Source organism: Elgaria multicarinata, chromosome 3 (assembly GCF_023053635.1).
Source record: "Elgaria multicarinata webbii isolate HBS135686 ecotype San Diego chromosome 3, rElgMul1.1.pri, whole genome shotgun sequence".
Classification (NCBI taxonomy): Eukaryota; Metazoa; Chordata; class Lepidosauria; order Squamata; family Anguidae; genus Elgaria; species Elgaria multicarinata.
In genome coordinates this window covers 26,958,400-26,984,913 of record NC_086173.1, presented here as the reverse complement: position 1 = coordinate 26,984,913, position 26,514 = coordinate 26,958,400, and positions in this window count along the sequence as shown.

Below are 26,514 nucleotides of genomic sequence, written 5' to 3'. Positions count from 1 at the left end.
ATAGGTAGGGAAAGCAATAGCCTTGGTATCGGGCTTATCGGTAGCGGCGGAGACCTTTGCAGTGAAAGCTACTCAACATAGGGCTCCTATGCCCTGCCACATGCCTCGGTACCGATGTGTTCAGTACCGGGCTCCTCGGTATCAATGAATCGGTATCGACGACTTTTTCCTCGCATTTATATTCTTGAGTTTGCTCTTATTCCTCTGAGGGTCGTGTGCCTCAGAACACTCTCTCGCTCTCTTAGAATCTTTTGCCGCCCTTGCGGATGCGGACTGAGAGGAGGAGGAGGGGGGAATCAGTAAGGCTCACTCTGTGTTGGAGGAAGTTGGGGCATAGACTCCATTACGATAGGAGATTTGGAGCATCGAGATGGTCTCGGTTTCTCCATTGCCTCCAACGCCTTATCCCAGAGTATCGCCTGAAAGCGGTCTGAGCGGTTCTTTCTCGTTTGCCTCGAGAACTTAAACAAACACACAAGATTCCAAAATGTGTGTTTCCCCCAAGCAGAGCAAACAAAGTGAGTGTCCATCGGTTTGCGTGATCTTCAGCCCGCAAATGGGGCACTTCTTCAAGAGGCCTTGATGTGCCATAAGCCACAAGGCTAACTAACAACAAACAAATCCTTTCTTTCTTTCTTTCTTTTTTTATTTTTTTTATTTAATAACTAAATAGAAAAGGTTAGAAAACTGGAGAGAAAAGAAAAGAAGGAAAATAGAATATTTTCAGCTGAGGTAAAGTATACCACACACGAGAAGTCTCCACAAGCTGTTGACCCACAGGCGGTTGAAGAGAACTGAGGGGATTAGGCGGGAACCCCTGAGCATGCTCAGTGGACGGTGGGGGAGGGGTTCCCTCCTAAAAGACTTTCAGCTAGAGAAGTTTCCGAAGCTGGCCCTGCGCAGGCGCAGAGCCCATATGTGTGACTGCACAGAGACCACGAAGAAGAAGAACTAGTTACTCATTTAATAAGCACAGTGCTATCTTTCTTTCTTTTTCTTTTTTTTTTGCAGTCTATGTACCACTTGATGATGTGTGCCTAATTGGTACTTACTATAGAACATATCCTCCAAAATGAACATTTTGAACCTGAACACTTACTATAGCAGCATATCCTCCAAAAATGAACAAAATGAACATTGTTCTGTACAGTATCAATGAAATCCTAACAGGTGGAACAAAAACCTAGTTTTGAAATGAATAATCACTTCTGCCATCTGCCAACAACAAATCATTACCTATAGATCATGAGGATGGAACAATGCATTTTGGACATCAACTGTTAATGGTACCTACTTTTGTGTGTGTGTCTAACAAACTAAAAATGGTTCTGTTGTATGGATTTAGATATTAAAATAGTTTGTAATTTATATATAGTGGAAATTCATCTTTATCAATAAAAAGCTTGGCTTGTTCTTCACCCTGTGTTGGTAAGGCAAAGGGGGAATGTAGAATGTGCAGAGTTGGCTGGATGTGATGTTGAGGTCCCCCAGGCTGCTGGTTTTGGAGGACATCAACATTCACGTTGGGAGCATCTTGTCTGGGATGGCTCAAGATTTCATGGCCTCCATGACAACTATGGGACTGTCCCAACATGTCATCAGTCCAATGCTTGTAGCAGGACACACTCTAGACTTTTTCAGCTGGTCATGGGGATGGTGGTCTAAATGTGGGGGACTTTGAACCGGTTCCTTTGTCATGGTGAGATAATTTTCTGTTGAGATTTAGAATAATAATAATAATAATAATAATAATAATAATAATAATAATAATAATAATAAATTTCCCACCTCTCCCTCCAGATCGAGGCGAGGAACAACTGAATACAAAAATATTTATTTATTTATTTTATTCCATTTATATACCGCCCCACAGCTGAAGCTCTCTGGGCGGTTTACAACAATTAAAAATAGTAAACATTAAAAGTATACAAAAAAATTAAAAAACATAAAAACAGTATAAAAACAACAGTATTCATTTAAAAACAACAATTCTGGGGTCCATTAAAAAAAAACTTAACGTTGTTAAATGCTGTTAAAATGCCTGGGAGAAAAGTCTTGACCTGGCGCCGAAAAGATAACAACATTGGCGCCAGGCGAGCCTCATCGGGAAGATCATTCCACAGTCGGGGGGCAACCACTGAGAAGGCCCTCTCCCTTGTTCCCATCCTCCGAGCTTCCCTCGGAGTAGGCACTCGGAGGAGGACCTTAGATGTTGAGCCCATGGCAGCAGAGCCAAGTAAAGGGGGAGGGGGGTTTACCTGGCTCCGTCGCCACCGCGGTCCATGGGGTGGCTTCAACTGCCACACAGGCCTAATACCAGAAACAGGCCGTGGCCTATTTCCAGCTTTAGGCCTGGGCAGCAGTTGAAGCCACCCCATGGACCACAGCAGATGACAGACTGCGGAGCCAGGTAAGGGGGGGAGGAGGCTTACCTGGCTCCGCCACTGCTGCAGTCCGTGCAGTGATGGCAGCGGAGCCAGGGGAAGGGGAAGGGGGCTTACATGGCTCCACCACCGCTGCAGTCTGTGCGGTGACATGGCAGAGCCAGGTAAGTGGGGAGAGGACTTACCTAGGTCCGTCACAGTCCATGCGGCGGCTTCAACTGCCTCCCAGGCCTAACACCAAAAATAGGCTGTGGCCTATTTCTGGCCTTAGGCCTGGGCAGCAGTTGAAGGCACGGCAGATGACAGAGCCAGGTAAGTGGGGTGGGGGACTTACCTGGCTCCACTGTCCGCTGCTGCAGTCTGTGCAGCTGTGGTCGGCAGAGCCAGTTAAGGGGGAGGGGGCTTATTCAGCCCCCATTTTTTCTCTCTTTTTCCACTTACCTGCCTCTGCCATCTGCTGCAGACGCAAGTAAGTGGGGAAGGGGGACAAAAGGGGGCCGAATATTGTGGCATTACACCCCACAAGTCAGTTCCCAAATGTATGTCTGCAGTTTGTAAATCTGTGGGTTTTAGAATGTTGGCCTGAGTGGGTGGAGTTAGAATGTCTTGGGAGGGGGAGGAGTGATATATAAGGGAATGACTGAGGGGATTGGGGGGACTTGTTAGGTACTCTTAGAGTCTTTAGTGCCCTCTGGGTTTAGGGTACTTAAGTTCTGGGAAATTTGAGGGTCAGTGTAGAAAGTGGTGTCTTTGGAGTGTGGTGTGCACGTAGTTGATGTATATTAATCAATACTGATAATAAAGAAAGTTCAAGAGTGATTGTGTGAGAAAAATGAAAGCATGTATGTGAATGGGTGAAAGGATTGGATGAAAGGTTTCAAAAAGCTTTTTAATTGTTTTATTTGAAACAAAGCTTGTGAGCTTTTGAAAATAAATTTTGTTTGTTTGTTTGTTTGTTGTTGTTTTTTAAATAATTTTTTATTTTCTACAATACTTAAACATACACATTACATTCACATAAAAAAAACAGCAACAACAACATACTACATAATGTTCAATTTTGAATACAAAATATCTTATCTTAATAACATAATCAAATAAAACCTACAAGTGCACCCCCCACCCGGGATCTCATTCCTGATTCCAGAATCTCATACTTTCTTCTGCTGGTGGTTTCCCACTTCCCTTAGAAAACACAAACACTAGGAACTGTTTCCAAATTCCTTCAAAATCATTTGATTTAGCTATACCTCTTCTCCATTTAATATTACTTGTTAATTTATCATTAATAGCTATATCCCATACTTCTTTATACCATTCTTCAATAAAATATTCCCCTTGAATCTTCCAGTTCCTAGCTACAATTAATCTTGCTGCAATCAACAAATTTGTTATCAGTTCCTTAATTTCCTTTTTACATTTAAAATCTTCTTCAAATAGTGATAGCAATGCAACTTTTGGTGTTCTTTCTATCTTCATTTCCACAATTTCTTCAATCTCCAAAAACACCATCTTCCACAATTTCTGAACATAATTACATTCCCACCACATATGCAAATACGTTCCTTTAACTCCACAACCTCTCCAACAATTTTCTGATTGCTGATTGTTTATCTTATTCAATCTAACCGGAGTTAGGTACCACCTCCATACAATTTTATAATAATTCTCTTTTATTCTTACTGACATGTTTCTCAATGCTCTTTGTTTCCATAATCCCTCCCAACCCTGTTGTCCTATTTGTACCTTCAAATCTGTCTCCCAAACCATTTTACCCGAATTATCCACCGTCCCTTCCTCCACCAATATTCTATATATTTCACTCATCAACCCTTTTAACACTGTTCTTTTCTCCCTTTCCTTATCTTTTTTAACTATTAATTCTTCAAACTTTGTTAATTCTCTACTCTCCATTATCTCTAACCCACTTTTTAGTCCATTGTTCTAATTGCCTATAATTTAACCAAGTTAACTTTTTATCCTTCAGAACCTCTTCCATATCCTCTCTTGTACTCATTCCCCTTAACCAATCCCTTAATTTCATTTTATTTTTTTCTATTAAAACTTTACTTAATCTACTCTTTAGTTCCTCCGGGAAATTCTTCAACAATATTACCGGTGACAAAGGAGAGCTGCTTGGCAGCAGCACCCCTTTATATTTACTCCAAATTTCCCAGTGAGACCTCAAAAGCGGATTATTTATACTTTCCACCCATTTTTTTCCCTTCCATAAAGAAGACATTTTCTAATTTAGTCTCTATATTACTCATATTTTCTTCTTCCATCCAATCTAATTCCCCTAATCCTATAATTGCCTCCACTATATATCTTAATCTATTAGCTACATAATATAATTTAAGATTCGGGAGACCCAATCCTCCCTTTTTTTGGCTCAAATACCATTTACTTTTGTTTACCCTCGCTTTCTTATCACCATTACAATAATTATTTATAATCCTTTGCCAACTTTTTAACTCTAATTCTGAGATTTTTATTGGTAACATCCTAAACACAAAATTAATCTTTGCTAAAATCTTCATTTTTATTAATGCTATTCTTCCAAACCAAGATAAATTTAACCTTTTATACTTTTCCAATTTTGCTAAAATCTCTTTTTTTAGCACATTTAAATTTTCTTTCTCTAAACTCTCTAACTTCTGCGTAATTTTTATTCCCAAATATCTAATCTGATTCTTAACTCTGATCTCTCTTCCCCTTCCTTCCCAATCCTTCTCTTCCTTTTTAGTATAATTGAACAACATCAATTCTGATTTAGACCAATTTATTTTTAACCCCGTAATATCCTCAAATTCTCTCAATATTTGTTTAATTCTCCCCATCTTCTCTATTGGATTCTTTATCGTCAACAACGTGTCGTCTGCAAACATATTCAATTTAATTTCTTTCATACTACCTATCCCTTCAATCTCCTCATCTTCTCGTATTGCATTCGCCAATAATTCCATTACCATTACAAATAGGACTGGTGAGAGCGGACAGCCTTGCCTTGTCCCTCTGGCTAGTCGTATCTTATCTGTCACACCATCATTTACTACCACTACGGCTGTATTTTGAGAGTATAACTGTTCTATTATCGCTTTAAATTTATTTCCAAATCCCATTTTATTTAAAACCATCTTTAAAGCTTGCCAGCTCACACAATCAAAAGCCTTAAAAATATCCAATGCCAGAATTCCCGCTTTAACCCTAGACCTATTTATCACCTGTATTGCATTTAATACTCTTCCCAATAAATTAGGCATCTGTCTACCTGCCACAAATCCACATTGGTCCTCCCCTATATATTCCTCTATAAATTTATTCAACCGCCTTGCTAAAATAGTTGAAAAAAGCTTAGCATCCTGGTTTATTAATGAAATGGGTCTATATGAATCAGGGACAGTCAAATCTTTATCTGGTTTTGGTATTAAAATTATTAATGAATGTTCCCATGATTCTGGCGTTCTATCCCCTTCCAATATGGAATTATATAAATTTATTAATTTTGGTATTAAAATTCCTTTAAAAACCTTATAATATTCTGGTCCTAAACCATCTACCCCCGGTGATTTACCCGGCTTCAAATTCTCAATTACTTCTTCTACTTCTCCTTGAGTTATTACCTTCTCCATTAACTCTTTATGCTCTATTTTTATTCTCTTCTTTATATATTTTTCTATATAAGCTTCCAACTTTTGTTTTTGAGTATCCTTTCCCTTATACAATACCTGATAAAACTCCTGAAAAATCTTTACTTTATCTTTCATTGTATGACAATACTTCCCTTGTTTATCCTTCAAAATCCCTATCCCGTTCCTGGCTTTTTCCTTTTGTGTGAGCCTGGCAATCACTTTAGAATTCCTATTACTGTTTTCAAAATACTCCCTTTTCATATATATTAAATTCTTTTGAACCTCCTCTAAATTTAAATTTTCTAATTGTTTTTTCTTTGCCTGTATTTCTATTAATTTATATTTATTTTTATATTGCCAATAATCTTTCTCCATTTTCTTAATCTCTTCCTCCAATTGTTCCTGCTCTGCTGCTTGTTGCCTTCTTAAATTACACATTTCTCTAATACATATCCCTCTCGATACTGCCTTCATGGTATCCCAAACTACTGCCCTTGACGTTCCTCCCTTCTCATTAATTTCCCAAGCCTCAATCAATTCTCTCTGCATTTTTTCTACCACCTTATTATACTTTAACAGTTTTGTGTTTAATTTCCACCTAAACGCTTCCTTATAATTCTTTTTGACTGTAAATTCTAAACTTAACAAAGCATGGTCCGTTACCTTTATTAACCCCATTTCCATTTTACAAACCTTACTTGCAAACTCTTTTGAAACCATTATATAATCTATTCTAGAATATGTCTGATGAACTGGGGAGTAATAAGAGAATCCCGGATTCAAGCCATTCAGTAAACGCCAACAATCTACATAGTCTTTTTCTTTAACTAGTTTATTCAATATAGTAATATTATTTCTTTTTTCCACATTTGTGGGGTTTGATCTATCCACTCTATTATCCATTACCATATTAAAATCCCCAGCTAAAATTAGAAATCCTTCCCTGAACTCCTCTATTTCATTAAATAAATTCATAAAAAAATCTCTATGTTTCTCATTAGGGGCATAAACATTTACTAATGTATATTGCTCACTTTCTATTTGCCCCTTTATCATAAGATATCTATCATTATCATCCTTTCTTACAGTTTCCAATATGAATCCACTTTTTTTTTAAATCAAAATTGCTACTCCATTTTTTTTTGACGTCCCTAATGACTTTTCATAATAAACAGACCACCTTGTCCGGATTTCATTTACGCCATCAAATTTTTGGTGTGTTTCTTGCAACATGATAATATCCGATCTTTCTTTATTTAACATTTGTTCTATTCTCCTCCTTTTCACGACTGCCCCCAGACCTTTAACATTGAGCGTTGATACTTTAATATTCTTATTCATAATCTCCCTTTTGATTTTCCTTCCGATCCCATGTGCTCTGCAACTCATAAACATAAACAACAACAAATATAACAATAAACCCTGAACCCCCCCTTCATCCCCCACCCTCCCCCCCTAATAATCCCCCCCAACCCCTCTCCCCCCCACTACTTTCCCCCTCCCCATATCCCCGTGAGTCTATTACTCCGGCCATCTAACTTAGGGGAGAGGGGGGAGGCGGGGCCCCGCCCCGACGGCACGATCTCTGTATTTAATTACTTATCATTAATTATCTCATAACAACATTCCCCATTTACCCCGTCCCAGACGCCCCGGCTACGGCTCCATTCTCGTCTCCAGCTCCAAAACTTGCATCCTTAAATAACCCCAATCTCTTCAGCAGCTCCTTGCCTTGCTCCAGAGAGGTTACTCTGTAATCACCCCCAGCAAAAGAAAACTTCAAAAAAACCGGGTAACCCCAGGCATATCTCACTACATTCTTTGTTAATGTTTCAGTTATTTGCTTAATGCTGCACCTCCATTGAAGTGTCTGCTGACAAAGATCGTTGAATACTTGCACTGTTTTGCCTTTATATTTAATCATGACCATAGCCCTCAATTTCTTCATCACTTCCTCTTTTTTATAGTAACTGCCAAATCTCACAAGAATGTCTCTGGATGATCCTCTATACTTTGCTCCTCCCACTCTATGGATCCTTTCAATATCACCGTCTTTTATAACCAAATCTGGCATCATATCGTTGAACCACTTCAAAACTGTTTTTCTCAAATCCTCTCCTGGTTCTTCAGCAAATTGTTTAATGCGCACATTACAACGCCGTTCCTGATCTTGAAGTCGGATCAGCTGTAGATCTTGATTTTGCAATTTTACCTCACAGCTTTTTTCAAAAACATCCTGTTTTTTCGCAAGTGCTTTAACTTCCACATCCAGCTTCTTTATCTCTCTATCATTCTCCGCTATCTTGTCTGCTAGCGCACCCATACGGGCAACCACTTTTTTTTCATTCTCATCCATCTTCTTGCTCAAAGTGGCAGTGCTGTCCAGGATCAGTTTTTTCAATTCTCCCAATGCAGCTGAAATTGGCTCCGTGCCAAAACCTTCAGCCATTTTATTAGACCCTTCTGAATCACTTCCAGAACTTTGTAAGTCTTTTTCAACAGGCACTTTCTCAAGACGGGCCAAATTATGATTAGAAGGATGAGTTCTTTGCCAAGTAGCCTTCCCCGGGTTTTTTTTTCCTTTTTTTCTAATATACGGCATGGATCTATTTTTAACTCAGTCAATGTCCCGTTTACAATCCACCGCGTCTCCCTCTTCTTAGCAGATAAAGACCTTATTCTTCGGTGCTTTTTTATTTAAAAGGGTGAATTTACTGCTCATTAAACCTTTCTCTCAGATTAGGAGTATATAAATCATCAGTTTATCAGACTAGAAGACAGAAGAGCTCTAACATTCCAAACATTCCAAAGTTCGTTTCGCTTCTAGCTCCCCCCTCCTTCCGTCTGCTTGCAGCCAGAGAACGGGCTGTTTTTCTCCTCCTTAATCTGAGTTTGCTTCCAAAAAACAGGATTTTCACCCTCTCTTAACAATCATAAGCATCCTCCTTCACTTTCATTTACGACCCATGCCTTTTTAAATGAGATAATAAGCTTTTCAGATCCCCCCTCTCGGGAGCTCTCAAGAAGAGATCTTACCCGTCATGACGTCCGGCTCCACCCCCCTTGTTTGTTTTGTTTTTAACTGCCACAAAAATCCTACATGTCTGTTTGGCATTTATCATCTGAAGTTTACACATTTAGCACCCACTCTGACAATAATTCACCTCAGCACATATATAACTCACAATGTTTTATTTTATATATTAAAATCCATCTCCATTTTAAACCCCTTTCTCCACATAGTTTGGAGGAAGGTGGTTTTTATCCCTTGCCATCAAGCGGTGGTGCTTGGCTTGAGCAGGGAGTAGCCGCGGCCGGGTCTGTTGTTCAGAGCCTGTGTCGTGGCAAATATCAATCCAGACTTTTGGATCTCACTCCAGATCCAGTTTCAGAGCGGATCAGGGGAGGTCCGGATCGACCCGAACCGGTTCAGGAAGGTCCAGATTGGGATACAAAGCAGTTCGGGGGATGTTCACAGCCCTATTCTGCACCACTTCTGTATAGGAAACTGTAGCCATTTTGAACATTTGGGTGGCCATCACATAAAATGTTCCACATGCGTTATTTCATAGATTCATAGAATCATTTTGTAATTTGATAGCTGGAGCAGTGTAGGAGATAAACATAAGAAGCAGCCCATGGACACTGTAAGATGACAAAAGGTATAGATGGTGTGATGGTATGTAGTGCACAAGCCATTTAGGGATGTATTAATTAAATTACAACTTCAAATTTATTTTTTAATTTTCATTTAAAATTATTTTTAGGCCACCAGAACCCACTCAAGACATAATACAAGGTAAAAACTATACAAAACAAACACATTTAAAAAAAAAAAAATCAATAAATACATATTCAAATAAATACATATCCAATCCAATAAAAACAGTGGTTACCAATAAAACCAGCACTCCAAAAACTATGAAAAGGCCAGTGAAAACTGTTGTGCCCCCTCAAACTGGGGATGGCTGTTTAAGTATTTGGGTATTGTAGAAATGTATACGTTAATGGAGTCTATACGTAGAAACATGGGAAGTTCAAATGGAATTAATACTGTAGATAATGCATTAATTTTATTCTTTACTGGGACAGTGGATGCTTTCTCTCAAAATGAGGGCCTGGGACATCCAGGACTGTTGATTGTGTTGGATATGCAGGAAAGCTAGTAGTAGTAGTAGTATTTCTTTGTTTCAATTCTTTATCACCCAATAGCTGAACCTCTGTGGGCAGCTTACAACAATTCATAAGATAATAAAATACAGCATAAAAATATAGCATAGAATACAGCATCAACATTTAAACATACAAAATTTAAAACAATTTAGACAGCTAAAAACAGTTTCAGTAAAATACTAGACCCCTTTAAGCTAGGGTTGTGCAACACACACACCCGAACTGCTTCAGATCCCGATACAGACTTTCCGGATCGGGCCCAAACTTGTTCGGATCAATCTGGACCTCCCCCAATCCACTCCGGAACCTTTTCAATTGCTGAGGGGCAGTCAACTCCTGGTCATAATCACATGATCCCAAAGTTGGAGGAGGGGATAGGCAAAACGGGTAACTTGGGATTCTGGGAACTTCTCTTTCTTAGTCTGAACGGACTTTTCCCAGTGTTTTTTAAAACAGTAGCCCCACCAAATGCACAAACACAACCTGAAATCATATACTAAGCCAATAATAAGAGATAGAAACACAGCACTGCTACCCACCCTAACTTTGGGGAACAACTGAAAAGATGTGGTGCAAGGGGATGAGCTCCCCTAGGGCATGTGGACGTGCCCTCAATCTCTCCTGTACTTGGAGGGCCATCAGAGCCTTCCAAAGAGAGTAACCCAGTGAAGCAACGCCTATCATGAGTTGAAGTGAGAGCTTTGCTTCTTAAAAGACTGGTTCCTAGACAGGACCAGTTAAATTGGCCGATGATTCCACATCTGGGCACGTCTACCACCACCCCTTATTACTGGTAAAAGACAGTTATAGCCTTTTAAAAAAAGTTCTTCTTGTTGTTTATTCAACAACACTGCTGCTTTTAATTCCACCCCTCCTTTGTTTGTTTATTTATTTATTTATTTATTTATTCCATTTTATATGCATTACTGGCTTATCCTTGGCTCACTTCCTTATGCCCCCAGAAATGTCTGCTGCCTGCCTGCCTTCCCTCCCTCTTCCCCTGCCCGCCTCGCAGGGATGTTGTGTGTATGTGGCTTTGACTCAGGGGAGAAGTCCTTCCTGCGCTCAGTTAGACTTTTGGAAGTTCCAAATCCATTTTTCAAGTGTGGAAGAAGATTCATAGGTTTATCTCTCTACTCCCCAATTCATGGCATGTTAGGATTTCCTTTGAAATGGCCCCATTGAGCTGTCTGCAGGTTTAAGCCCCGCCAAAAATCAGGGGATGATGGGATTGCCTTGTACCTTGGCATGATTGTGGGTCTAGATGGCATCTGTGAGTGTGCCCACCTCCCTTTTTTTATCTGTCCAAATGTCAGAGAACAGTCCACGTCTGCAAATGGGGTGCCCGATTTCATAAATTCCCCAAAAATCAGGGGATGATGGGACTGCCTTGAGTCTTGGCATGCATTTGTATCCCTGGATAAGCTATCATGGTGGTGAGTTTGAGGTTTTTAATGTGCACATTGACGGAGCTATCGAAAGGGGTGTGAATGGGGTGCCCGATTTTCATAAATTCCCCAAAAATCAGGGGATGATGGGACTGCCTTGAGTCTTGGCATGCATTTGTATCCCTGGATAAGCTGTCATGGTGGTGAGTTTGAGATTTCTAATGTGCAAATTGACGGAGCTATCGAAAGGGGTGTGAATGGGGTGCCCGATTTTCATAAATTCCCCAAAAATCAGGGGATGATGGGACTGCCTTGAGTCTTGGCGTGCATGTGTATCCCTGGATAAGCTGTCATGGTGGTAAGTTTGAGGTTTCTAACGTGCAAATTGACAGAGCTATCGAAAGGGGTGTGAATGGGGTGTTGGATTTTCATAAATTCCCCAAAAATCAGGGGATGGTGGGACTGCCTTGAATCTTGGCGTGCATGTGTATCCCTGGATAAGCTGTCATGGTGGTGAGTTTGAGGTTTCTAACGTGCAAATTGACGGAGCTATCAAAAGGGGTGTGAATGGGGTGCCCAATTTTCATAAATTCCACAAATATCAGGGGATGATGGGATTGCCTTGAGTCTTGGCGTGCATGTGTATACCTCCATGAGGTGTCATAGTGCCAAACATGAGGTTTCTAACTTTAACAGAAAAAAAGTTGTATACTTTTTTAGCTTAATGCAAGCCTATGGGGGGGAAAACGGAGGTCCGATCCGGATCCGGAGCTCCGCAGCGGAACGGACATAGGCGGAGCGGGGGCGGAGCAAAGCAGCCCGATCCGCAAATCGCGGATCTGGAAGAGAAGCGGAGCGGGGGGGTCCGTGCACACCCCTACCTAAAACCATAGAATCAGATCTAGAAAGCTATTTTATTTTTTAGGTAGTGTAGAACATGGCAAAAGCCCTAAAAAAGACTGGCACCTCCATACCCAATGGAGACTCCAATCTAGTAGATAAGTAGAGAATGAATAGGACCCTGAAAGCAAAACAAAAAAACAAAAAAAATTAAATTAGAAATTTCCTTGAAATGGGTGGATGCATTTCCAATTGCATTGTCAAAAGTCAGAAAAAGTCTTAAATTGTCTCCTTTTGAACTAATGTTTGGTTTTTCCCCTCGAGTTCTAGTGGGGGGGGGGGCAGGAACAAATTAAATTGGAATTAGAAGATGACCTAGAGGGGATCCGCACGTCGTACCCAGAGCGCTTCTATGCGACCCCAGTGCACCTCGAAAACGATCGTCTAACTTGCCTGTAAAAGAAACAAGGAAGATGCGTCCTTGCCGGCACCGGCACCGCCGGCGCCACCCACCTCCCTCCTCACTGGCCGGCGAGGAGAGCTCGGCGAAAGAAGGCCGGGACGGAGAGCTTGGTCTGGATTTTGGCATGTGCGCGAGAGAGGGGGAAGGAAAGCCCAGCCAGCCAGCCACCCAGCGGCAAGGCTGGGGGGTGGAGTGAGAAGCCCCGAGATCAGCAGCTGCTGGGGAAGCGGGAGAAGTGCCGTCATACAGAGCAAAGCCAGAGGGAGCCGCCGGCCTGCTGGAGCAGCCTCTTTTTCCCCAACCCCAGCCAGGAAGGAAACTTGTACCGTGCCGAGGGAGATCCTTGCACAGAACTTCTGCGTTTCCCGGCGCTGCCGAGCTGGCTTCTGGCTTTGGACGCTCTGCAAAGGAGCCAAGTCCTCAACGAGCTGCCTTCGCCTGGCTGGGCTCTTTGCCTTTGGGGGTTCGCAGCAGCTTCTGCATCTGTCGCTCGGTTTGGGGGTTTTTGCAGGAGGCGCAGGCTGGAGAGCCGGAACGCACCTCTCTTGGGGCTCGGTGGCGGCGGCAAGGACGCCTCTTTCTCGTCTCTTTTACAGGCAAGCTACACGATCGTTTTCAGGGCGCATTGGGGGTGGATGGAAGCGCCCTGAGAACAACGTGTGGAAGTGCCCCAACTCCGAGAATATGTAATCTCTCTCCAGTCTATTCTCTTTCAGCTACATCGCTATGCCATGCCCTTCCAGAGATTGCTGCTAGAACAACCCATCCATCCGTTCCAGCCTGGTGGAGATGTCCTGCTCAAGAAGTGGAGTCCTGAAAAGTTGAGAGAAAAGTGGGAAGGGCCTTACCGCATTGTACTTGTGAGTTATTCTGCAGTAAAACTGTTGGGGACACATAAATGGACACATTGAATAAAACCATTTCATCGGCCTCTGCCTTCTGGCGCACCGGAAGCCGCCAGAAACACAGGCGAAGAAACCAGCACAGAGCAGCCTAAGTACACAGCTCAACACTTGGGGAGCACAAGGGTTAAATTTCACAAACAGAACCAATAAGCCTACAATCACGTGACGATATTGTAACTGTAGTTTTAATGATTTTAGTCCTGTTTACAGGTTTCCTGCTTTAGAGGTTCGAAGTTCCTCTTTGAAAACACAATAGAAATCAGCACTCATCTTATAGAAAAAGAGAGTGTCCAAAGCAAAAGCCTTTAAGATAGAGTTTTGTTTGTATTTGTGCCTTTTCAGCCTTATTTGGCCCTACAATGGCCAAGCACTCTATGCAAATCCCTTTAACCACCCTCACCTCCCTGCCCTTCAGAAGCTTGTAACAGCAGCACAAGCCAAAGATTGTTGGATCTGTGAAAAATTAAGAAAAAAAAAGATGTAATAAACTACTTCTAGTTCCTGTGCCTTTGAAATACTGGACCACAAGAGAAATCACAGCATGGGTAGCTGATTGGAGTTATGAGTTAGATCATGCTCAGGCCACCCGAGGTCAGTGGGTACGAGATCCTCTTTCAACCGGACTTGTGGCCTACCAAGAGATACCTAATGACATAAAGCATTCAATATGTATAGAATCACAGAATTCAACTGGTCAAGATGTAGTATGGCTAAGAGTTCAAAATTGTGCACACATGCTATGGTTTGATTCTACTCAAGGACTCTTAGAATCCTACGTTGTTGATAGAAAAAGTAAGAGCAAGAAAAAGTCTACATGCTATCACACATACAGCTTTAATGACATGACTACCTATACCCTTACCAATCCAACTCTTTATAGTTTGAACTTCACAGATGTCATTTGGGAAAATAAATTAACAACTTTGTTAAACAACTCTGTATTCTTTTCCAGTGAAAATGGAGCCACTGCCAAGACTTCATTTAATAGTTCTTGTCCAAGAGAAAATCAAACCAGTAAACTCTCACCAGACTTGGTTCCCAGAAACCTTTTAGAAACCTTAACCACTTCCATCTTTTGTGGATTTAAGCTTACCCTAAAATAGAAAGAGCAAGTAAAACTGTGGCATAAGAGTACTAATCATTTCTTTAAATGTGCACACCACTATGTTGATGAAACAAGTATTGAGATAAAGATGAGACCTAGAGATAGCAAAGCTGTAAATGTAAGGGGGTATATCCTTTCTCTTTTTCTTGCTGAGCAAGGATTATACTTTTTATGTAGAGAAAATCTATATAAAGCCCTTCCTCCCAAGTGGAAAAGAAGATGTACTGTATCATTCGCTGTGCCAAATCTACACATTGTTAAAAACCTTACTTCTGACCAAATGACCAATCTTGGTAGCTTTGCACATAGAGTTGTCCAAAGATCTGCTAACCCTTTAGCTAGACACAACACTGGATTTCATTCTACTACCCGATGGATGCTTCCTTAGCTAGGCGTAGCAGAATTAGAGAAAGCTGTCAAGAACACCTCATTAGAATTAGAAAAGGCCTTTAACAGTACACTAGATGCTTTAGAGAATTTGCAAACTGAAGTTTCCTCTCTCAGCAGTGTAATTCTGCAGAATCGTATGGCTTTGAACTTATTATTAGCCCAACAAGGAAGTGTGTGCTCCATAATTAATGAATCTTGTTGTTTTTATGTAAATGAAGAAAGCAGAATTGAAACTGATGTAAAGAAAATAAAGCAAGCAGTACAGGTCTTTCATGAAACAAGAAAACGTCCTATTTATGACCTGTTTGGATGGCTTACTAGTTGGTTACCAAATCTTAGATGGTTAAAAGAAGGATTTATTGCAATATGTCTTATTGTAATGATTTTGCTCATTTTAGCCTTTTGTCTCCCCTGTTTGTTGTCCCTTGTGAAGAATCTTGTAAAGTCTGTAATCCATCACCAAATGTATATGCATTATGAAGCTTTAGCCATAGAAGATTTTGAAAGAACTTATGTAAAATCAACTTGAGTTTTGAAATGCTTTAAAAGAGGGGAAACTGTTAGAAAAAAGAGAGCTATGTTAGCCAAAGTGAAGCCATTTTAGAAAGGAAGTAGAATTGCAGCCATTTCACAGCAAGCAAGAAGTCACGTCTATCCATAGGTGTCAGCTTGTTTCCCCCCGCCCCCTTTATCTAACAAAAACAGTTACTTCTAGCTCCGGCCTGGAAGGTCGTTGTTGATGTGGAACAAAGGAACAGTGTTGGTTGTTGTAAGACGAAAGGAATACAGAGCAAGATAACTGTTATGCTAAACTTTATGTTCTGATTGGCTAACACTGTCACTGGGCAAAGCCCAGACACTAACTATATAAGAGTACTTAACTTTCGTTTTCTTTGTCTGCCCACTCGCCTTTTAGAGCTGAGATCTTGATTGAAATCAATAAAGCACTTTTTGAACCCTCTGTCGTTGTGAAAGTAGAGTCGTGCTTTGGGGCTAATTAGATTTCGTCCCTGGGCAAAGACCTATGCAATCCCACCACCCCCAAGGGGGCAGTACCGCCCACTTTGGGAACCACTGGTTTAACCTGTTTTCTTGCACATTGCAGAGGGTTGTGGTCCCTTCCAACTCCACAATTCTATGAATTAACACAGGAAGAACTTTTTATGTAAGCCCTGTCCCTAATGGGATTGGGGAGAAGGTAGGGAGATGAATCCCCACTATCTCCAAATAGTGGGCATTAAATTGCGTAGCTGCTTCATTGCTCATGGGTTTTCCTATTCAGGGAAGCCCACGCACAGCAAAACTAGGGCAGTCAAGCCTCCTCGGTCTTCTATCGGGATTGATGGGGATTCTGCTGACTGTACCCCAGCTTCACCCAGCTTGCCTTGCTTGAGGAAAGGGTCTCCCCCACACACACCCTATTTTGGTTCTAAACCTCAGCTTTACAAGATAGGCAGAAAAGGACCATGTGAACCACCTCTGTAAATCATCCCAAAACTCCCCCCTATGGTCAAAGTCAGTATAGCCCAAAATAAAGTTTTTTTATCACCTGTCACGAAGCTCCATCTTGACAGTGTGAAGCCTCAACCAGCTTGTTCACTGCCTCTCACTTTGCCAAGACTTGGAGCTTATCCTGCTTGTGATGTCAGAATGTTGTGTTTGTATTCAACCTAGACAGTCTCCATGCCAACGGTGGTGGCCAGTAAACCTCTGCAACTAGGTCACCATCAGGTACATGTAGACTGGCTGGGAAGTTTGATGCTTGGTCTTATAACTTAAGCCCAGAGAAGAGTCGAGTGTAGCCTAAAAGGCTGCTTCTAGTATTAAACCAACCATCCTGAAGCACTAGTTGATCCAACGATCTCACTAGTGTATATGAATGCTTGTGAGCTCATTTTTTATATAAAGAGGACCAGCCACTGTAATATTTCCTGTCTTCAGGATAAACCCTTGGTCAGTATCCTATATCTGAACCTATATTTCCTCTGGTGCTTGTCTCAAGTCTTCTATTTTAAGGAAATATTCATCCATCATTTTAAAAAAAAATCTATAGAGATTAATCTTGGATTAAACTGTAGGGTTTAATGCAACCTCTTCTATGGAGCATTTTTCTTATGGCCCAAGTCCAAATCCCAAACTGAAACATTACCAATGTTCATCTTTTTTTACCCTGATTTCACTCTCCCTCCCTCTCCTCTCTCTATTGTTTCTGCCACCTATCCCACCTTGTCCAAACTTAGGCCATAGCTAAGGGGATCCCGGGAACTACCCTTTCAGCCCGCTTTTTCCGTGGTCTTGTGGAACCTGTGGCTGGGCATCGCAGTTTGTCCTGGCTCCTCACAGTTACTCACGAGGAGCTGGGAACCACGCACAGGGCGCAGAGCTCCTCAGGAACTCTGCGCCCATCGGGGGTGGGGGGGGTGGAGTGGGAAAATTGTTAAAAATAAAAAACCCTCACCTTTTGTGCACGAGTGCTCATGCGTTCATCCCCTTTAAGAAAAAAAAACACAAAATGACGAGCACGATGTCCTGTTTTTCCGAGGCCATTGCATGCCACGTGCAAACAGAGGGGGAGATCTCGCGATAAAAATATTGTGAGATCCTCATCCCTCCATCACGCTAGACGCATAGGTCTAGTTGATACCTTAGACTGAAAGATCCTTGACAAGGATCTGCCTTTTTCTTCTGTGACTCAATACAACAAATACCACATGCACCAATGGCAGTCTATAAATCACTATCGTCATCATTGGTAGGCTTCTCCAGGCTCCATGACATAGGTCAGGAGGACAACCATTAGAGAGCCATGTGAGAAGTCCCTCTGCAGAATTATATATTTTATAAGCTTCCTCTTCACACCAGGTGGGCTATTCTTTCCAAAACTAATGGGGCCCACTGGCTGTATACATCTGCTTTCAAACGGTAGAAACACAAACGCAAATCATGTGCTCTACCAACTAAGCCATAACCCTTCCCTCAGACTGCTTTGCATTCAAAATTCCTCAATGTGTTCTGATTTCAAGTTCAGTTGAGGGGGTGGTGTCACTGAGTGTGAACCTTGCTTTGAATATCTGATTCATCTTTAAGGGTCATGCATATTTTCATTTCCCAGCTGCAGCTGAACTTTTAAAATCACTTCTAGGTCATGTGTATATATATGAGAGACAATATTTTTGTTACCTACTAGTCAGTACAGAATTATTTATTCATTTCTAATACCTGTCAAACTTAATCCCTGCCAAGGCACAGGGTCAAGGTATCATATTATAACAGGGGTCATTGTGCATCCTAATTTGGCAGCCATAATAAACAAAGAGTTGGATGATGCACTAATCAACATAATGGAAAACCCAGTTCACTAAAGGTGGCACTAATGAACCTGTTAGCCATGCATCGGTGATGGCCAATTTGCTACCATACAGGATGTCTAATCAGCTGGGGGTTCTTATATGGGACAGTGATCTTTTGAAAATGGTATTCCAATAAAAATAAACCCAGTGACAAAGAAAAGTCTAATTACTTTGTTGGAAGGGGAGCACATCTAGAATGAAAAGTGCAGGCTGTGAATGTCAGAGAAGTTCTGAATTGGAATGATTGTCCTCCCTATTAGGAGCAAGATTGGCAAAACTCAAGCTACAGGTCCAGCAACTGGACAGGGAGCAAAGGATGAATTACCAGTCTGTTTAATTAATAGTTTCATGAGCTATGATGTTCCAGAAAAAGAAGCAACCTTTTAACGTAGCCCTCTAAGGGTTTAGCAGAGGGTTTTTTTCCCCTTTATCTCTTGATATGTCCCTGCCTGTGATCAGGGTCCCCACACAAACTCCACTTTCTTTTGGCCTCCCTCCCAGGAATTGGAAAGATGGTGAGCTCCAGAAGTTTTGAACTATGAGTAGTATCCAATAGGGGCCATGCATACAGGGCCACACCCACTGGCCCTCGTCCACATGTGGCCACAATATAGTGCTTTCCTCGGGCAAGCCCCAACACAAACAAAAATGCTCGTTTCTGGAAGGGAAAAGTCATACCCCTTCCAGAAATGAACATTTTTCGCCAAGGTCAGGGTTTGCTCCCAGAAGCACTGTATCATGGTGTCATGGCCCAAATCACAATGAAGACGCTTTCTATGTTCCAACACACTTTTATTTGATAAAAGGTAATTTTCGTTGCAATGGAGAAAAATGCACCTCTGCCAAGGAGCACCCTTCTGCCCAATGGTCAGTGTTAGCAAGTCCTGGTCATGTAGACATGAAATAACTGAGTATGTGCAAAGTACTTTGTTGACTAAATAAGAAATTTAGTCTACCATAGGTTTCTGTAGTTTCTGTGGTTAAGTTAGCTCTTTCCTGCCTGTCTTGTAAGAGGAACTTGCCTGACAGTCAGATGTTTCATAGCCCACCTAGAGTGAATGTTATTTCTTCACCGGGCACAAGATTTTTTTTATGAACCGTTCAACTCCAGTATCAACATGGCTTCCCTTATGCCAAGTTATGCCTATGGCCACCACAATGGCTGCATGGGACTTCTAATCCAAATACCTGGAAGCACAAGGTGCCTACCCGTGACCTACATGTTCCCACCTCTTGGCTTCACCTCTTAGTCTTCACCCCAATCTGAATGGCCACTTATGCATCACCCAAAAGAGAGGAAATGCACTTTCCAAATTGGATCACAAAAAGAGGATGCAGATTTGTATGGAATTTGCATGACTTAAATAGAAATGCATCTCTGCATAGTGAGGACAACTGTGACCAGGTGCCCTGTGTACCATGATCGGTCCTGGGGGCAGTGGGGGAATAGCACTTTGGAATAGCACTTCCCATCAACTTATTGCTTTCTGAGTAAATAAATACAGGGATACAGAACCTCAGGCCTAGCAGGCAAACCTCGCCCTCTGGGGTCCCCAAGAAGGCCAAACACCTTTCCCCTTTTCCATCCATTTTGATGGTTTCTCTGCTTTTATGCAGTTTTTCTCCATTCTAAAACAAATGGAAATGTCTCCCCTAAGGCTTAGTTAGTGTCAGTAAGAACTTTGAACTAAAATATGCTGGTATTTTAAGCCATACCCCTTTTGACTTCAGCCCCTCCCCGTTGGAATGTGGCCCCCAACGCCTTCTCTAAAATGGAATTTGGCCCTCAGTAGAAAGAGGTTCAACAACTCAGGGGCACATCTACACCAAGCAGGATATATAACACTTTGAAAACATTTTGAAAACTGTTACGTGGAGTGTTTCCTGGGCCTCAACTGTTGTCACTAAATATATAAACCTTTTAAAGCAGTAGTGTAGATCCTGCCCTGGTTTATATTATCTGTAGTGCTCATAATGTTCCCTTACAGTAAATTAGTGTTCCACTGATATTTATCTAGAATGAATGACATCAAACTGAAATTGGGGAAGGGGGAGACTTAGCTAATTGATGGAAGTTCCTTTTTGTAGTTATACTACCTGCACAAGTTTGGGCCAAAAGAAATTTACAGACACTTACTGCTGTTTGTCAACCTAGCTCAGCCTTCCTCAACCTGGGGCGCTCCAGATGTGCTGGACTGCATCTCCCAGAATGCCCCAGCAGCTGGCTGGGGCATTCTGGGAGTTGTAGTCCAACACATCTGGAGCGCCCCAGGTTGAGGAAGGCTGATTTTCCTAGCTCATGGCAGGCCACAACTAACAAACACTGTGAACTCAACTCAGCAATCCCTTCAGCTTGACACCCACAGTGAATGACCAGCTCGCCCACCCCTAAGGCCAAGTCTGAGTGCTGCTAGCTAAGTACTGTTAGGCAACTGCGAGGTCCTTTGCTGCTCATCCATCTTATGGCTCAATGGGCCCATTCAGAAGACACCTTAAACCATGGCTTTAACCATGGGGAATAAGGCTTTTTGCTTTATTCAACATGGTTAAAGACATGGTTTAAGGTGTCTTCTGAACACAGCCCAGCTTTCTGGCTTAACCACCATGATTAAAACCATGGTTTAAGGTATCTTCTAAATGGGGCCTTTATCTTTAAACTGGACTTCAACTGGACAGCCTTTCAAATAGAGGCACTTCCAAATTGAGGACTATCCTTGGTAAATTAGGACACATGGCCACCCTGGCTTATGTATATATGTGTGTGTACATGCACATGCGCTCTCTCTCGCTTGCTCTCTGTCTCTGTCTCTGTCTCTCTCTCTCTCACACACACACACACACACAATTATGATAGGATTCAATGAACAAAAAACCTACGGTTTATAAAACAACGTTAAGGACGTACACTTTTCCACCAAGCACCAAAAAGCGGGGAAATTGGGAGTTAAGGCTCGCCAGCCTTAACGCCACATCCTCCCTAAGGAGGCAGAAAGTACCAGTGAAATTCTCATTCTGCCAAAGCAGATAAACCATGAGGACAGGATTGAGAATAGGATATGCAGAGGTGACTATTGGGTTGTGGAAAACTGATGACGAACAACTTAGAGCCACCTACTTCTTTTTTTTGTTTAGAGCAGCCCTTCCCCAACCTGGTGCCCTCCAAAGGTGTTGGACTACGACGATCCATCATTGCAAGTCAGTATGTCCCATGGTCAGGAATGCTGGGACAGCAGGATGGGGAACGTAGGGGGCGCCTACCGGCAAGCCCCCCACCCCCACCCCACTTGCCTGCTCTGTCGTCGTTGGGCCCAGGCTTGAACTGAGCGCCCTGGTGCACCTGGAAGCAAGGCCACACTTGCAGCCTTGCTTCTGGGTGGACCCAGGGGCTCAATTCAAGCCTGGGCCAGGCAACGACGGAGCAGGTAAGAACACCCACACACACACACCTGGCCCCTTACCTGAACCTGCTGCCACCGCTGCACAAAGTGCGGCAGCTCCAGCCAACCCCCCTCCTGCCTGGCCCCTTACCTGGAGCCGCCACTGCACAAACTGTTGCGGTGGCAGCTCCAGGCAAGCCCCCCCGCACCCCACCACTTGCCTTCTCCGTCATGGCCTGACCCGTGCTTGAATCGAGCCCCTGAGTCCACCCAGAAGCAAGGCTGCAGGTGCGGACTTGCTTCCGGGTGGACCAGAGCACTCGATTCAAGCCGGGGCCCAGTGACGACGGAGCAGGTAAGTGGGGTGGGCTGGGGTGGGGGCTTGCCTGGAGCCGTTGCTGCAGTTTGCACAGCAGTGGCAGTGGGTCTAGGTAAGGGCCCAGGCAGGAGGGGGTTGCTTACCTGCTCCGTCGTCCCCGGGCCCAGGCTTGAATTGAGCTTCCGGATGGACCAGGGTGCTCAGTTCAAGCCCGGGCCCAGTGACGATGGAACACGTAAGTGGGTTGGGGCTTACCTGGCAGCAGGGCCAGGCAGGAGGGGGTGGGGTTTCTTACCTGCTCCGTCGTCGCAGTCCAACACCTTTGGAGGGCACCAGGTTGGGGAAGGGCTGCTCTAAACAAAAAAAGAAGCAGGTGGCTCTAAGTTGTTCGTCATCAGTTTTCCACAACCCCACAGTCACCTCTGCATATCCTATTCTCCATCCTGTCCTCATGGTTTATCTGCTTTGGCAGAATGAGAATTTCACTGGTACTTTCTGCCTCCTTAGGGAGGATGTGGCGTTAAGGCTGGCGAGCCTTAACTCCCAATTTCCCTGCTTTTTGGTGCTTGGTAGAAAAGTGTACGTCCTTAACGTTGTTTTATAAACCGTAGGTTTTTTGTTCATTGAATTTCATGGCTTTTTGTAAAGGATGACGAAAGCCCTGCCCTCTTTTAAATGCGGTTACTGTAGTATGGCTCCTGCAGCTTTCACTGTTGTGATGAAGAGGAGATTTCACCAGGTTCTCCATATATACAAATGACACCTGGTGAAATTCCCTTTTCATCACAACAGTGCAAGCTGCAGGAGCTATACTAGAGTAATCAGATACAAAAGAGGTCAGGGCTTCTGCAGCTTGCACTCCCTCGCCCGCCACGCGCTCACTTACCTCCCTTCACTCACCTTCCGCTCCAGGCTTCGAAGCCAGGACGCTGGGGTTGGAGGCGGAGGCTTTAGAGTAACCCACCCGTGAAAAGACACTGACAATATTTGCTAGAGGAGGCAGCCATTTTCTCTCAATGTTCCAATATAGCTGATATAGTAAGAATGATGGAGACAAGCTGGAGAGGTTCAGAGGAGGGCACCCAGGATGATCAGGGGTTTGGAAACGAAACTCCATGAAGAGACTGAAACAACTGGGCATGTTTAGCCTGGAGAAGATAAGATTGATGGAACCAGTTACTTAGGGAGGTTGTGGCCTCTCCCACACTAGAGGCCTTCAACAGGCAGCTGGAGAACCATCTGTAACGTATGCTTTAGGGTGGATTCCTGCATTGAGCAGGGGTTGGACTCGATGGCCTTATAGGCCCCTTCCAACTCTACTATTCTATGATTAAAAATGAATTGCTGTGATTCAGGGGGCTATGACAGTTTTGTTCGTTTATTTATAAGGGTGGAAACGGTACAGTAACTTTCAGAATTGTATCAACCTTATTCTCAGCAGCTATTCAGTGCCCCAATGTATAGCTGAACACCTAGAAACTTATTCCATTGACAATGTGATCCAGACATCCCATGATAAAAAGTTGGCATGAAATATTTTTTGCAAAACTAGCAATAAATCATTATTTATTATTACATTTATATACCTCCCCATAGACAAAGCTCTCTGGGTGGTTTACAATACATTTACCTCATTACTTGAATATAAGGTTTAAATAATATCTGAACCTGGCCCAATGGTGCAATCCTATGCATTTTTAGACAGAAAAGTAAAAATCCTACAACTCCCAGCATTCCTCAGCCAGTCTTGCGGGTTGGGGCATGCTGGCAGTTGTAGGCCTCACCCCCTCTCAACATGCATAATATTACACCCTTATGGACTTAAGAGTATTTCTTCATCTACCCCAGTGATGCTTCCAGTAACAGGATGCAAAAAGAGAAAATATTTTCAATGTATTATTTTAATTATTATTATGCCCAACATGTTTCAGAATGAAGAGCTCATTAACTTTTGTAAACTGCCCAGAGAGCTTTGGCCATGGGGCAGTATATAAATGCAATAAATAAACAAATAAATTAATCAGGGGGTAATCTTTACAATCCCAAATTCTAGGAAGCGGATAAGCCAGCTTCTAGAGATGTGATCCAGACCTCTTCAGAAGGGGGAATAGTGTTAATCCAGACCTCTTCAGAAGGGGGAATAGGGTTTTGGTCAGTCTAAATTGTCTCCAGGGTTTCCTTACTCAGTTCCTCAGATCACAAAGAGCGCTTTGCCATGGATTCCTATGGACAACTATGGTTCCTCTATAGAGCTCAAACATGTCTAAAGTGTCCTATTTTTAAAGAAAGACTGTATTTTAAAGAAAGCCTTCTCAAACCTTAGAGAAACAGCCTTTTTTTTTACTCTTTAAAATAAAAAAGGCTGCAAAGGGAGTCTAGAAGGATCACGGTGGTCTATGAAGTAATGTTTCCTGAAGGAAGAATATTGCCACAGTTAAAATTGAAGTTCTTAAATAAATAAATAAATAAATAAATTATTTTAACTTAATTGCTTTTCCTTCACCTAAGCAAAGATGAGCTTCTAATACAATCTCCAGTGGAAAAGAAAGAAACTGCCACTATATTCCTGCATTGAGCAGGGGGTTGGACTCGATGGCCTTGTAGGCCCCTTCCAACTCTGCTATTCTATGATTCTAAATACTGACATTTCTGCTGCAAACTAATGCCTGCTTTTGTTTGTTTTTAAAAGAAAGTCTGAATCATTTTACTTATAATAGAAAAGGATGGAACTGCAAATAGCCTAAAACTGTTTAAAATTAATATCTAGACACACAGAACCATAGAATAGCAGAGTTAGAAGGGGCCTACAAGGCCATTGAGTCCACCCCCACCCCCACCCCCCGCTCAATGCAGGAATCCACCCTAAAGCATCCCTGACAGACATCCCTGACAATGTCTTAAGAGAAATATTTTTACAGAGTTTTATCCATACACACACCCAAACTCCCCCAGTAAGACTTCGAGATTAACACTGCAAAGGCTGGAATCTGTACAATTTTCAAGCGTGCAAGCTAAATACAGTTCACACCAGCACCCATGTACCTGCTTTTGCAGTTGTCTTGCTATTGCTGCTGCAGCACAGAGCTACCAGCTTTAGACATTGTTGTTTTGCAGCAATCCTTTGCAAACCACCATGTGAGTTTAAGGGGGAAATTGCAATTTTTTTTGCAAATTAAGCACAATTAAAGCAGGATGCATGAGAGTACTTCACAATAAAAGCTGATTTTAAGGTGGAAAACTTCTGAGTCCTTTGCATGCAATTTGCAGTGATTGCAAGGTATAGTGCTGGTGCAATAAAGCTCTTAAGCAGCCAGCCCCCTACATTCACCTAGCCACCATCCCCCCCACCGACCCCCCTCAGTCCTACCTTCTAATTGCTTCTTCTCCTGCTTGCTTGCAGCTTTCTTCTTCTTCTTCTTCTTCCCCTCGGCCTAGGCAGGGAGTGGGGGGGGGACGCTTCCAGGAAGTCCCAGAATGCGTCCCACAGCCCCCTCCCTCAGCGTCGATGGGGCCTTATACTTGCTCTGCACGATCTTGCAGGCAAAGTACAAGGCCTCATTGAGGCAGAGAGGGGGCGGAGACGCTGGGAGGAAGTCCCAGAATGTGTCCCACAGCCCCCTCCCTCAGCGTCGATGGGGCATTGTCCTTGCTCTGCACGATCTTGCAGGCAAAGTACAAGGCCCCATCGAGGCAGGGAGGGGGCAGAGACGCTGGGAGGAAGCCTGGGCCCAGCTGAGGTGAACTCCTTGCGTGGCTGCAGGCCCGGGTGCTAGAAGGAGGCCCTGCCCCCCCAGAGGATGGCCTTGCTTGCTCCCAGACTCTCTCCCACTCACTCCCTTCTCCCCCCTCCCTCCTTGGAACCTGAGGCGCATGCGTGAGCTTATCGGAGTCCCATAGGCTAACATTGGACACAAATAAATTAATAAAAAATCAACGGCCATTCCATCAATGAGGAGGACAGGGGAACACAATCCCATCAATGGATTGGAAGGTAAGGGTCCCAATTTGGCGCTATAAGTGAGCAAAAAAAGGTTGCCAACCAGGAAGTAAAACAAAGCAGATCTGGACAGACATACTGCCCCCCCCCCCATTTTCTGCTTTAAACTCCCACCCAGCCCTCAATATTGCAGGAATCTCCCTGAAACGTGCAGGGAATGTAAAGCCAGCATTTCTTTCTGGCAGTACCGC